At 41.0% G+C, this 13,549-nt stretch overlaps 1 pseudogene; it reads right to left on the reverse strand.

Annotated features, from left to right (window-relative positions):
• The window catches only part of LOC102846797, a 170,217-nt pseudogene that overhangs the window by 37,391 nt on the left and 119,277 nt on the right, over positions 1-13,549 (reverse strand).

Raw genomic sequence — 13,549 nt, forward strand, 5'->3', positions numbered from 1 at the left:
TCTGTAGATGTTCATTGAAATTAATAATAAATAAAAAAGAAAAAAAGAAAGGGCATGTTCCATGACGGCCAACAGCCTCACTGGAGACAGTCGTGTCTAAAGCCACACAAGCCTGTTGCTGAATCATGCAAACTCAAGGTCACCTTGATCATCTGTGCATCTCCCTACAAGACCCAGAAAGCTTTCAGGTGGGAGCTCTGTTATGTACAACTATGCATGTGCTTAATTACCCTAGTCCCTCCACATAAGCCAGTCTCAGATGATCCCTCCCCTTCTGTGATGAATAAGCATTATATTGTCCTTTTGATAGGTTAACTCTTAAAAACCCAGAATCTCTGTAAATAAACATGATATCCTTTCACTCCCCTCCAGAGCCTTTGAAAGTATCCTGCTTCTCATTGTTCAGTGAGGCAGAGTATCCTCCATGTTTCTCTTTGCAAAGTGTTTTTCCTAAAAATCTCTTTCTTTGCCTACACAGAAAAAGCTTGACTCTTGTTTTTCTATTTTTACTTAGCAGGAGGAAGAACTTCTAGTTAAGCAGTTATGCTGGAGACTTTTTCTTGTTGACCACATTTAGGGAGTAGTCCGGCTACAGTACAATAACCATTTTTGAGGATGTATATTTTGGCCCATGGGCCTATCTATTTTTAAATCACTGGCAAGTTTTCACAAAGGACAATTTAGAGAATCAAAGGCTGATCTGGGGTCCACATGACTTAAACACATGAAAGACTAGGAGAAACTGCAACTGATCCTGGCATCAGTTAAGTATCTGGGGCATATAATTTCAACAAAAGGGGTCACTACTGATCCTAAGTGAACACCACATGTTGTTGTTATATGCCATCTAGTTGCCTGCGACTCTTAGTGACCCTATGTACAACAGCCCTTAACCCTGTTCTATCCTGTGCCAATCTTTTTGTCTCTGACACATCTGCTTCCATTACCTCCAGTCACTGAGTCAATCCAGCTCATCCAGGGTCTTCCTCTCTTGCTCTGCCCTTCCACCTTCCCAAGCATGACATCCCTCTCCAAGGACTGATCCCACCTTGCAATATGCCCAAAGTTTGTCAGATGAAGTTTCAGAATCCTTGCCTCCAAGGAGCAGCCTGGCTTCACCCTCTCCAGGATGAACTTGTTTGTTCTCCTAGCAGTCCATGGTGTATTCAATATTCTTCTCCAGCACAACAGTTCAAAGATATCAATTCTCTTTCTATCATCCTTAATTATTGTCCAGCTTTCTGATACATAGCAAGTAATTGCAAAGACCATGGCCTGGATCAGGTGCATCTTAGTCTCCAGAGTGACATCGTTGCTTTTCAGTACTATGGAGAGGTCTCTGACAGCAGACTTACCCAATGCAATTTGTCTTTTAAGTTCCTGGCTGCTGGTACCAAGAGTGTTGACTGCAGAGCCAAGCACAATCTCAGTCTCTTCACCACCATCCATTATGATGCTGCCAAATGGCCCAGTGGTGAGAATCTTTGTTTTCTTAATGTTGAGCTTCAATCCATATTGAAGGCTGCAGTCCTTGACCTTCTTCAGCAAGTGCTTCAGGTTCTCTTCACTTTCAGCAAGCAGGGTTGTGTCATTTGCAGTGAATACCATTATCATTCAAATATATGTGCCAACAATCAGAACTAAAGAGGAGGAAATAGGTGAATTCTACCAATTTTTGTAGTCAGTAATTAATCAAAGATTCAACCAAGATGCACTAATAACAATGGGTGACTGGAATGCAAAAGTTGGGAACAGAGAAGAAGGATCAGTAGTCAGAAATCATGGACTTGGAGACAGAAATGAAGCTGGAGATAGAATGATAGAATTTTGATCAATGATTTATTCATTGCAAATACCTTTTATAAGAAACATAAATGAAAAATAATTAAAAAAAAGAAACATAAATGGCAACTATATACATGAACCTCACCTGATGGTCTGTACAGGAGTTGGATCTATTATATCTGTGAAAAAAATTATTGGAGAAGCTCAGTATCAGCAGTGGAAACTAGGCCAGGTAGTGTTTGTGGAACAAACCATAAACTACTGATATACAAGTTCAAACTAAAGCTAAAGTAGGTTAAATCAAATCCACAAAACCAAAATTTGACCTTGAGTCTATCACACCTGAATTTAAAAACTATCTCAGGGACAGATTTGAGATCTTAAACACTAACAAATGAAGATCAGATGAGCTATTGGAGGGTATCAGGAATATCATCCATGAAGAATGCAAAAAGTCATTACAAAGACAGAAGAGGAAGGAAAGACTCAGATGGATATGAGAAGAGACTCTAAATATTACATCAGACTGCCAAGAAGCCAAAACAATGGGGGGAAAGCAGGAAGTTAAGAAGTTAACACAGAAGATTTCAGAGGCAGCACGAGAAGACCAAGCAAAGTATTAAAATGAAGTGTGCAAAGATCTGGAGTTGGGAAATCAAAAGGGCCAAACTTGCTCAGCATTTCTCAAGATGAAGGAACTAAAGAACAAATTCAAGCCTTGAGTCGCTATGAGTAGAATATTGAATGATCCAGGGACCATTAATAGAAAATGGAAGGTGTATACAGAATCACTGTACCAAAAAGAATCGACTGGCACAGAATTTCGAGAAATAACATGAAGGAGGAAGTTCAGGTTGTTCTGAAGAAATTGGCAAAAACAAGGCCTCAGGATTGATAGAATGTCAATTGACATATTTCAGACAAACAGATGCTGCCCTGGACATGCTCACCAGGTTGTCACAAGAAATATGGAGGACAACTACTTGGCCAACTGACTGGAAGAGATTCATATTTATTCCCATTTCAAAAGAAAAGTGACCCAACAAATTATGAAAGTTATAGAACATTATCACTAAAATCACATGCAAGCAAAATCCTGCTGAAGAATACCCAAAAATGACTGGAACGGTACATTGACAGAGAACTACCAGAAATAAACACAGGCCTTAGAAGAGGCTGTGGCACTAAAGACATTATTGCCAATGTCAAATGGATCTTGGCAGAGGGCTAAAGGATATGAGAGGAATGTCTGTGTTTCTTTGACTATGCAAATGCATTTGACTGTGTGGATCACAATAAATTTTGGCTAATCTTGAGGAAAATGGGAATCCTAGAACATTTGATTATGCTTATGTGAACCTTACACTTGGACCAGGAAGCAGGCCTCAGAACAGAGCAAGGAAATACTACATCGTTCAAAATCAGGAAAGGAGTGTGTCACAGATGCATCCTGTCTCTGTACCTTTTCAATCTATATTGAACAGATCAGTCAGGAGACTGAGCTTTATGAGGAGAAATGTGGCATCAGGATTGGAGGAAGACTCATAAAAAACCAACAATAGGCATATGACACAACCCTGCTTGCTGTAACTGAGGAAATCCTGAAGCACTTGCTGCAGAAGGTTAAGGACTGTAGTCTTCAATATGGACTGAAGCTCAACATCAAGAAAACAAAGATTCTCACTGCTGGGTCAATTAGCAGCATAATGATACATGGAGAAGAGATTGAGGTTAACAATTTCAGCTTGTTTGGCTCCACAATCAGCACTCTTGGCACCACAGTCAGGAAATCAAAAGATGAATTGCACTGGGGAAATCAGCTGTTAGGGACATCTCCAGAGTACTAAGAAGGACAGATGTCAGGCTGGAGACTAAGGTGCACCTGATTCAGGCATGGTCTTCACAATTACTTGCTATGCATCAGAAAGCCAGACAATGATTAAAGGATGACAGAAGAAGAATCACTGTCTTTGAGCTGTGGTGCTGGAGAAGAGTATTGAACATACACTATGGACTGCCAAGAGAACAAACCAAGTTTGTCTTGAAGAGGGCGAAACCAAGTTCCTCCATGAAGGCTATGATTTTAAGGCTCTATCTCACTTACTTTGGGCATGTGGCCAGGAGGGTCAAATAATTTGATAATGCTTTCATCCATTATCATATTCCTCTATACTATTCAGATTATGACCATGACCACAATTTCTTTTTTTTGTTTTTTTTTTTTCACAATTTCATCTTACATGGACCTATAATCAATACATTTGGAACCAGCCATCAGTAGATCAGAGGTGTATTGCATTGGACAAGTCTATTGTCGTGAACCTCTCCAAAATACTGAGGAGCAATGATGTCAGTTTTAGCACTAAGATGGGCCTGTTTCAGGCCATGGTCTTTTCAATCACTTGTTCTCATTTCAGCAAGCTCTTATTTAAGAGCTGGACAATGAATAAGGATGACAGAAGAATTGATGCCTTTAAGCTGTGATGTTCGAGCAGAATCCTAAAAATCTTCTGGATTGCCAAAAGAACAAACAAATATAACTTGGAAAAGTTAAAAGCAGCCAGAGTGCTCCTTAGCGATAAAGATGATGAAGCTTCATCTCACATATTTTAGGCATGTTGCTTGGAGAAGCTATTCCTTGGAGAGGGACATCATGCTTGGAAAGGTGGAGGGTTGGTGAAGAAGAGGAAGACCCTCAACCGGGCAGTTGGACACAGTCACTGAAGCAATGGGCTTGAGTGTGTCAGAGATTGTTAGAATGGCACAGGATAGGACACGGTTCTTACCTGTTTTTCATAGGGTTGTTATGAGTCATACTCAACTTGATGAAACCTAACAACAAGAAGAGTTTTCAAGCGAGCCAAGCATGACCTTCTAGTGAGCAGTCATCTTGAAGAGTATCACTCAGAGTAACTAATCACTAACCAGATAGACACCATCTCAGAACCAAATTGCTTGTGCCCTACAGATGTGTGTAATCTCTTCTTGTCTTAGATTCACCATGAAGAATCTGATCCAAACTACAAAAAAAGCCTGGTTGGAACTGTTTTCGAGCAATGTGAACTTGTGCTATCCTGCTAAAAAGATAACCATCGCTACCTTACCTCCTAATTTAAATCTCAAAACATCTCATGAATGTGTGGAAAGTCAAATTAGTCAAATCAGAACAAGCAAGTGCCATTGAGTCAGCTATGACACATAGCTGACTCTGCAGCAGGTTTTCAGAGGCTGTAAAGCAAACCATTGCCCATCTTTCTTCTTCAGAGCAGCTGACGGATTCAAATCGCCTGTCTTGGGGGTGGCAGTACAACTCCTTACACATTATGCCACCAGAGTTCAGTCCAGTCTGGGCAGCTCAATCTCAGTTGATGGCAGTGAAAGTGGAAAGGCAGGGTCTAACCCGCCCTGCTAATGAGTGCTGGTGGCCTCATCCAAAGGAGCTGTGGTAATCCCAAAGGCATGTGGTTTGTATCCACCAGCTCCTCCTCGGGAGACATGAGCAACCTCCTCCCATGCGATGATACGGCCCCTGATAATCCACTGGAGGGTCAGCAATGAGTCGATTCTGGCTTTTTGATACAACCAACCGCCCCCTCATAGCCGCTTGTCCTTCTCTATCATTTCCCCTCCCCCCTCAAAGAGGATTTGTTTGTTCCTCGCTTGGGAATGTATTGCCTTTACTTTCACATTCACCTGTAAATTGCCTCTCCATTTCTGTCCCTTTGTTTTCCTTCTCAGCGAGCTGGACATCCCTGACTTTGATGACCACGAAGTTTGCACGGCCCTGGTCAGCATAACCCTGAGCAGCAGCTCTGAGAGCCATTAGAACTGCTGTCACCTCCCTGGGGCCTCTATGGCAGCGATGACCTTCCTGTTGTTCCCCAACCAGCTCAGGTTTTTTGTGTGAGCACGGGAGACCAAAGCCAAGGTGCTCACTGTACGGTAACATTCTGGCGCCAAGACGTGTGAGTAAAAACTGTGAGTATGATCTGTGTTGAATTTGGTAACAGAACTACATTGACGGAAGTGGAGCATAATGCAAGCATGGTGCTCTACCTACAGTATAACAGGAAGCAGGGTGGAGAAAATTCGTAAAGACGTTTCCCCCAGTAAGGCAAGGTAAAGAGGTAGTAACGATATTGGAAATACATGGAACAAGTTACTTGTTTTCGGAATTAAGAAAAAGTGGGGGGGGGGAGGAAGTGTTGATGTGAAACAAGAGTCTTTGCAATTACTTGGTGTGCATCAGAGAACTGAACAGTGGCTAAGGATGGCAGAAGACGAATTAATGCTTTGAGTTAATTAATGCCTGGGGAAGAGTATTGAGCATACCATACACTGCCAAGAGAACAAACAGGTCTGTCCAGGAGAAAGAGAAACCAAGCTGTTCCTTGGAGGCAAGGATTTTGAAGCTCTGTCTCATATACTTTGGTCACGTGGCCAGGAGAGACCAGACCTTGGAGAAGGACATCGTGCTTGGAAGGGTGGAGGGATGGCACAGGAGAAGAAGACCCTGGATGAGATGGACTGACACAGTGACTGGGGCAATGGGGGTAAGTGTGTCAGAGACAGTGAGACTGGCTCAGGATAGGGCAGGGCTCAGAGCTATTGTGCAAAGGGTCACTGTGAGTCACAGTCAACTTGCCGCACATAACATGATAGAAATGGATTAGAGCAGTTACCTAATTTACACAAGGTATCACTTAAGCTGACAGACAGCTGCTTCTTGACGAGCAAGGAGTTAGCCAGAGCTTCCGTATTTTGCTTTATTTTTATCACTTGTTTATAATATTCAATTGTTTGCTTCCTTTGGGATCTGGAAAAGAAAATTTTAAAGAATTGTCAGGAACATGACTTCCCACCGCCTCCCCTGACCGCCATTCACTCAACATTCAACATAGACATGAACACTAATCCTGTCCTGAAAGATCATTTCAAAATAAGAAAATGTGAGAACAGGCAGAGGTCTATACTTGGAAGAATTTGAACACAAGCCTAAAGGTTTTGAAGGAAAATATTGAAGAACTTTCACTAAATTAAGTGGTCAAATTTGCATTTTAGAAAATTTTAAATACTTTCCACTGGGTAGAAGCATACATGAAAAAATTGAAATAGGTGTTGGTATATCTGCTGTGCGTGGTGAAGAGGAGGTGCTAAGACTGAGACAGACAAGAATTGAACCCCAGAGAACATCAACATTTGGCCAAAGGCAGAGAGACACATAAAAACCCTCAAAACAAACTGAGAAGTCACAATCAGAGATGGGAGCCCCAAAGCAGGTATCTCAGAAACCAAGAGAGGATAGGTTCAGGAAAGGAGTAATCAACACGGTCAAGCATATCTTCAGGGGAAGGCCAATGTGGTAAGAAGTACAAATGGGTACTTAGATGCTGTTGCTGGTTTTCATAAGAGCAGACAGAATGCAGTTGAGAGGAGGTATGTGTCAAATAGGAAATGAAGACATAAAGGAATTTGACCATGAATGGGGCATTGATGAAACAGAAGCTCTTGATGAAGGATAAAGGCTGAAGACAAAGAGACAATCTTTATTTTCTTGGGAAAGTGACATTGTTTCTCCTAAGATAGTTCGTTCTTTCTTCTTTGTCCTGTTGTAATTTTTATTTTTAATTTGACCTCATTTATCCATTATGTTCATGTCCATTCTGCAAGTCTCTTGGAATTCCCTTTAAGTTATTTCTAAAATACGTGAGAGTAGTCTCTACCGCCCTTGGCCACCAGGGCAAAAGATGTGGACATGCTGGAGAGAACACTTAAGTTACATAATAGAACGTCTTCTGGTTTTAACCAACATGGGAGATGATTTCACCTTTGACAAATATGGATTGAATTGCATTCCCTTAAAACATGTGTTGAAGTCCTAGCCCCTATACCTATAAATATGAGCCTGTGTGGAAACGAGGGTGTGTTTTCATTTTAATGAGGTTATGCTAGAGTAGGGTGAGTTTTAACATAATCATTTTTAAGTGCTGCTTTATGAAAAGAGCAAATTGACACAGAAATACACATGGGGGGGAACATACCATGTGAAGACTGTTTATAAGCTAAGGACCTTCAAGGATTACTGGCAGCCACCAGAAACTGAGTCTCACAAAAAGGAAGTGATGTGGCTGGAGCTCCGAGATAGACTTACAGCCTCCAGAAACATGTGAAAAGACATTTCTGCTCCTCAAAGTCACCCGTTCCTGGTATTTTTTGTTATGGCAGCATTGGGTAGCTGAGACAACAAAGAAAAAAGGCTCCTCTGTTGTCTCAAAAGGTTAACCCTGGACATTGAACATGAATGGCCAGGTCCCTCGCTGTGGTATGGCCCAGCATTATTATGTGTCTTGTGATTCATATCCTGACAGCTCTCGATTTTGATAGGGCAGCCTGGGAAGCAGAGATGACTCAAGCAATATGCTACGTGTTTAGATTTTTCTTTTACAAGGCAATCATTCTGCACTCTAAAAAAAACTGTCTGCAACTCTAAAAAAAGCCCCTGATCTCTGCTCACTGTTTTGGTCTTGATAAGTAAGAGGAGACTTACATGGTGTCAAGTGTTCCCAAAATTACCAGCTGGGGAGTGAAAAGAAAAAAACCAACCCAAAAGCCCATACCAATAACAAAACCCCCATTAATAACTCAATTTATTGAAGTCTTTCAGGATGTACTAGGCATTCAGCTAAGCACATTATAGATGAGATCATTTAAACCTCACAGTAATCCTGTAAGGAAGATATCATTTTTGTTGTTACTTTACCACTGAAGGAAAAAATGAAAACACCAACATGTGACATTGCCCAAGGTCTCATTCCTACCACACCAGCTGCATCACGCCAATCTAACTCACAGAGACCCTGTTTTCTGAGAACATATGCCACAATTGTCATGGCTGTGACATTTTGGAAGCAGATCAGCAGGTTCTGTTTTCAATTGCCTCTGAGTGGGTTTAAGTCACTAAATGAAGAAATAAAATTTGAATTAGGCAATTGGCCTCCAAGTTAACCATCTTAATCACTGCTGTCCCCTCTCCCTCTCACATTGCCATTGGTCTGGAACCAACAACTCACACTGTGTTTCTGAGACTGTAAATCTCACAGGAGAGGATTTTTCTCTTTCTCCTATGGCTCCACTGGTGGATTCCAACTATTAGACATATCCTCTAGCTTAGCAGTACAACTCACCAGCCACGCCATCAGAGCTCCTTCAATGCATATAACACCTAAATTTTGTACACTTAGGTGTAGAGTTTAGAAACTCTGGTCATTCAGCTGCTAGTCACAGTGTCAGTAGCTCAAACCCACCAGCTGCTCTCTGGGAGAAAGATATGGCAGTCTGCTTCTGTAAATAGGAACTTTATGGAGTAGGTATGCTTTATCCAGAGACTTGTATCCTTATTTTAATGAAGCTCAAAGATTATGGCTTTTAATACAGATTACACCTTACCATAATAAGGAAATAAAAATCCTCACAACTGGACCAATAAATAATGTCATGATAAGTGGAGAAAAGACTGAAGTTGGCAATGGTTGCATTATCCTTAGACACCCCTGCAAGCAGCAATCAACATACCAAAAGACATGTTACAATGGACAAATCTGCTGGCAATGGCCTCCTTAAAGTGCTAAAGAACAATGATGTCCGCTTAAAGACTAAGGGAAGACTGTCTCAAGCCATTGTATTTTCAATTGCTTCATATGCTTGTGAAAGTTGGGCAGTGTGTAAGGAAGGCCAAAGAAGAATTGTGGCCTTTGAATTGTGGTGTTGGCAGAGAAAAGTTAATACACTGTGGACTCTCAAAAGAACAAATAAATCTGTCTTGAAAAAGTCCTGCTCTCTTGCTCCTTAGAACCATGGGTTGTGAAGCTTTATCCACATCCTTTTAAGCATGACACCAAGAAGGGCCAGTCCTTGAAAAAAAGACATCATGCTTGAAAAAGTAGAGGGTTAGCAAAAGAGAAGACCCTCAATGAGATGGATAGACCCAGTGACTACAACAATGATTTTAAGGACCATAGAGATTGTGAGAATGATACAAAATTAGGCAGGATTTCATCCAGTTGTATGTGGGGTCAGTATGAGTGAAAGCCAACTTGAGGGCACCCAACAATAAAGACCAGGTCTTTCTTCCGAGGCACCTCTGGGTAGCCTTGAACACTCCACTTTTAGGTTAGTAGATGAATGCATTAATTTTTTTACACTACCCAGAGACTCTGATGTGCACATCAAGGCCCTGAATTACATATTCTTTCCTCAACAGGCCTGTGAATGATGCTGAACATAGTCATGAAATCAACAGACTGCTTTGTACTGTTCCTATTCCAAAACCTCTGTACAGTTTGTGGGTTAAAGTTCCTTCCAAACACATGAAGATCTGTATGCTGATGAAAAGTGGGCACACAATTATCACTTGGGGTTAGACTCTCAGGTCTCTGAGCAAAGCTGGACCCAAGACAGTCCTGGTGGGCAACCCCAAAGCAAGCCGCTCACATACTTGAAACATTTCCTAAAAACTAACCTTTCACCAGCTAGGGAAAAAAATAGTAAATCTGCTAAAAATTCCATAGCTTCTCCAACTAGGATATTTTTTTCACCAAACAAATTTCTTCTGATATTTAAACATTCTTGAAATCTCATTTGTGCAAGCGAAGTATTTCCAGTAACTAATCTGAAAATAAAACACATGTGTTATTTATCAGGCATGGTAACTGTCGGCTACATTTACTGTGCTATCAAAAATAATTCTCATCAACTAGCAAATGGGTGAAGGAAAAGGGAGGGGACAGCAAGGTTTCATAAGACATTGTAAATAATGCCATTATATAATTTTAATTAATGTTATAAAACAAAATGTAGTATACGATTGATAGAATTAAAACCAATGTTTTTGTAAATAATTTTTAAAAGAAAATTCTCATAAACATCACCTATTTACACATTTCTTAAAATATCTTGGAACACACAAAACAACAAAGCAGTTTGCAATAATGGAAATTAAAGAACTTCCAAGTGATTTGTAAGACAATAAAGTGTGCATCTCGTAATGGAGCTAGAATACTATCCTCAGTCTCAGCACTGTTGATATTTGCACTGGATGACTTGTTGTGGGATCTGTTGTGTGGATTTAAACTATATAACAGCATCTCTGACCTCTACCCACTAGACTTCCGTAGCAGCCGGCCCTCCCAGTGTGACAATATAAAATGTCTCCTGATATCCCCATATATCTCATGAGCAATACATCTCACACAGGGACATTGAGCAGAGCATGTGAGTGCTCCACTGAGTCCGCTCCAACAGAATGGAACCCTGTTCAATCCTGGACCATCCTCAACCCTCTTACGTGGTTAAGCCCATTGTTGTCATCACTGTGCCAATTCATCTTCTTGAAGGTCTTCCTATCCTTCTTGGATCCTCTATTTTTCTGAGTATGATGTTTGCTTGTTTGCAAAAGAAGACCCCTCTGGATAATATGCCCAAAATATGTGGACAAAGTATCACCATCTATGCTTCTAAGAAGCTTTCTGGCAACATTTCTTTTCAAATAGTTGAGTTTGTTCTTTTGGGAGTTCATTGTTGTTGTGTACCATCAAGTTGGAACTGGCTCATAGTTGATCCTCCAGTGGGCTTTCAGAGGGAGTAAAAAGCACAGGAGGAGGTTACCCATCTTCTTTGGCAGCACCACAATTCAAAGACATCAATCCTTCTTCCACTGTCCTTATTCCTTGTCTACTTTTCAAAGCACCAAAAATGCCTTCAATATGATCTCAACATGAAGAAAACAAAAATTCTCACCATTGGACTGATAGGCAATGTCACAATAGATGAAGAAAAGATTGAAACTGTTAACAATGTCAGCTTCCTTGGAGCCACAATCAACACCCTTGGAACTAGGAGGCAGAAGATCAGAAGACATATTGCATTGAGAAAGTGTGCAGTCAGGGACCTGTTCAAATAGCTAAGGATCAATGATGTCAGTCTGAGGACTAAGGTATGTGTGATTCAGTTCTTGTCTTTTCAGTCACTTGCTAATTACCTGAGAGCTGGACAATAAATTGGGATGACGGAAGAATTAATGCCGTTGAGTTGTGGTGTTGGAGAAGAATGCTGAATATTCCATGGGCTACCAAAAGAACAAACAGATACGTCTTAGAAAAGTGCAGCCAGAGTGCTCCTTGGAGACAAAGATGATGACGCTTCATATCACATACTTTGGGCAGGTTGTTAGGAGAGGCTATTCTTTGGAGACAGACATCATTCTTGAAAAGGTGGGGCAACCAGGTGGCCTGACACAGTGACTGCAGCAATGAGACTGAGTATGTCAGAGATTGTGAGGATGGCACAGCATAAGATGGAGTTGAGATACATTGTTCAAAGGGTCACTATGAGTCATACATGACTCTATGGCACCTAACACCAATAACTTCTACATAAGAAGTAAGTGAATTTGTCATGGCTTAAGACAGGTATATCTTAGTCTTTAAAATTACATCCTTACTCTTGAGAAAACAAGTTTCTCCATGGAGGTTAGGATTTTGATGATCTGTCTCACATACTTTGGTCAAGTGGCCAGGAGAGACCGGTTCTCGGAGAAGGTCATCATACTTGGAAGGGTGGAGGGACAATGCAGGAGAGGAAGACCCCGTATGAGATGAACTGGTACAGTAACAGGGATGACGGAGATTGGTGTGTTGGAATCAGTGAGACTGGCTTGGGCAGGACAGGGTTCAGAGCTGCTGTACATAGGGTCGCTATAACTCACAGGTGACTTGATGGCACATAACAACAACACCTCTTGAGTACTGTCAAGAAGTCCTTGACAACAAAATTCAGTATTTTGTAGCCAAATAAATTCGGTGGGGAATGGATTAGCAGTGTGGGTTCCTACTCCCACGGAGTCAATTCTAACACACAGTGACTCTGGATAGAAGAGCAGAACTGCGCATAGGGTCTCTGAGACTACTAGTCTTTATTGAATCAGACTGCCTCACCTTTCTACCTAGGAGCACTAGAGGACACTGTTCTTTGGATTAGCAACCACATTCTTTAACCACTATGCCACCAGAGCTCCTTTGATTGTGAATTAAGTATATATTAATCATAACAATAAAGGCAGTACGGAGAAAAAGATTTTTCCCTTTGTGTGTGTGTATGTGTGAGTGGGTTTTTTTAACGTGATTTTTATGAAAGTTTACAGAAAAGTTGCATTCATTCTCTTTTACATTTTCCTCCCACTCTCCCCCAGTTCACACTTTTTTTAAATAGCCATTCATTGTGGTGCAATTTTCTCCCTCCCCCAAAAAAATATTTTTTCAAGGAGAGTGCATGCTTACGTAAGAATACCTTCAGTGTATTTCATGGTAGCTTGGTCAATGGGGTTGCTGCCCAGTACCTTGGAAAGTTCTGTAGCACATTCCAAAATGTTGTTTTCTTTTAAGTACTCCGCAGACCCTGACTTTGCCAGATTGTACAGCACTCTGCCTGCAGAGAATCAATTTTGGCAAAGAATATACTGATTAAAGATTATTCCCCCTGCCAAGAGTGTAAAAAAAAAGATAAAGTCAATTGAGCATGTAATGTCATGTTTGCATCACTGTCAATAGCCAAACTCTCATCTTAATAAATTAACTACTTAGCTGCACCACACTGATTGGCTTGGAGAAAAAGGTTTGTGCGCACAGCAGTTACAGGGACAAGGAGGTAAGACAATAGTTAAAATCAGGACTCACATGAACAGATAAGCCAAAGAGTTTGAATAGGGATG

Source organism: Elephantulus edwardii, unplaced genomic scaffold (genome assembly GCF_000299155.1).
Source record: "Elephantulus edwardii isolate Elephantulus edwardi_28Jun2011 unplaced genomic scaffold, EleEdw1.0 scaffold00068, whole genome shotgun sequence".
NCBI classification, from domain to species: domain Eukaryota; kingdom Metazoa; phylum Chordata; class Mammalia; order Macroscelidea; family Macroscelididae; genus Elephantulus; species Elephantulus edwardii.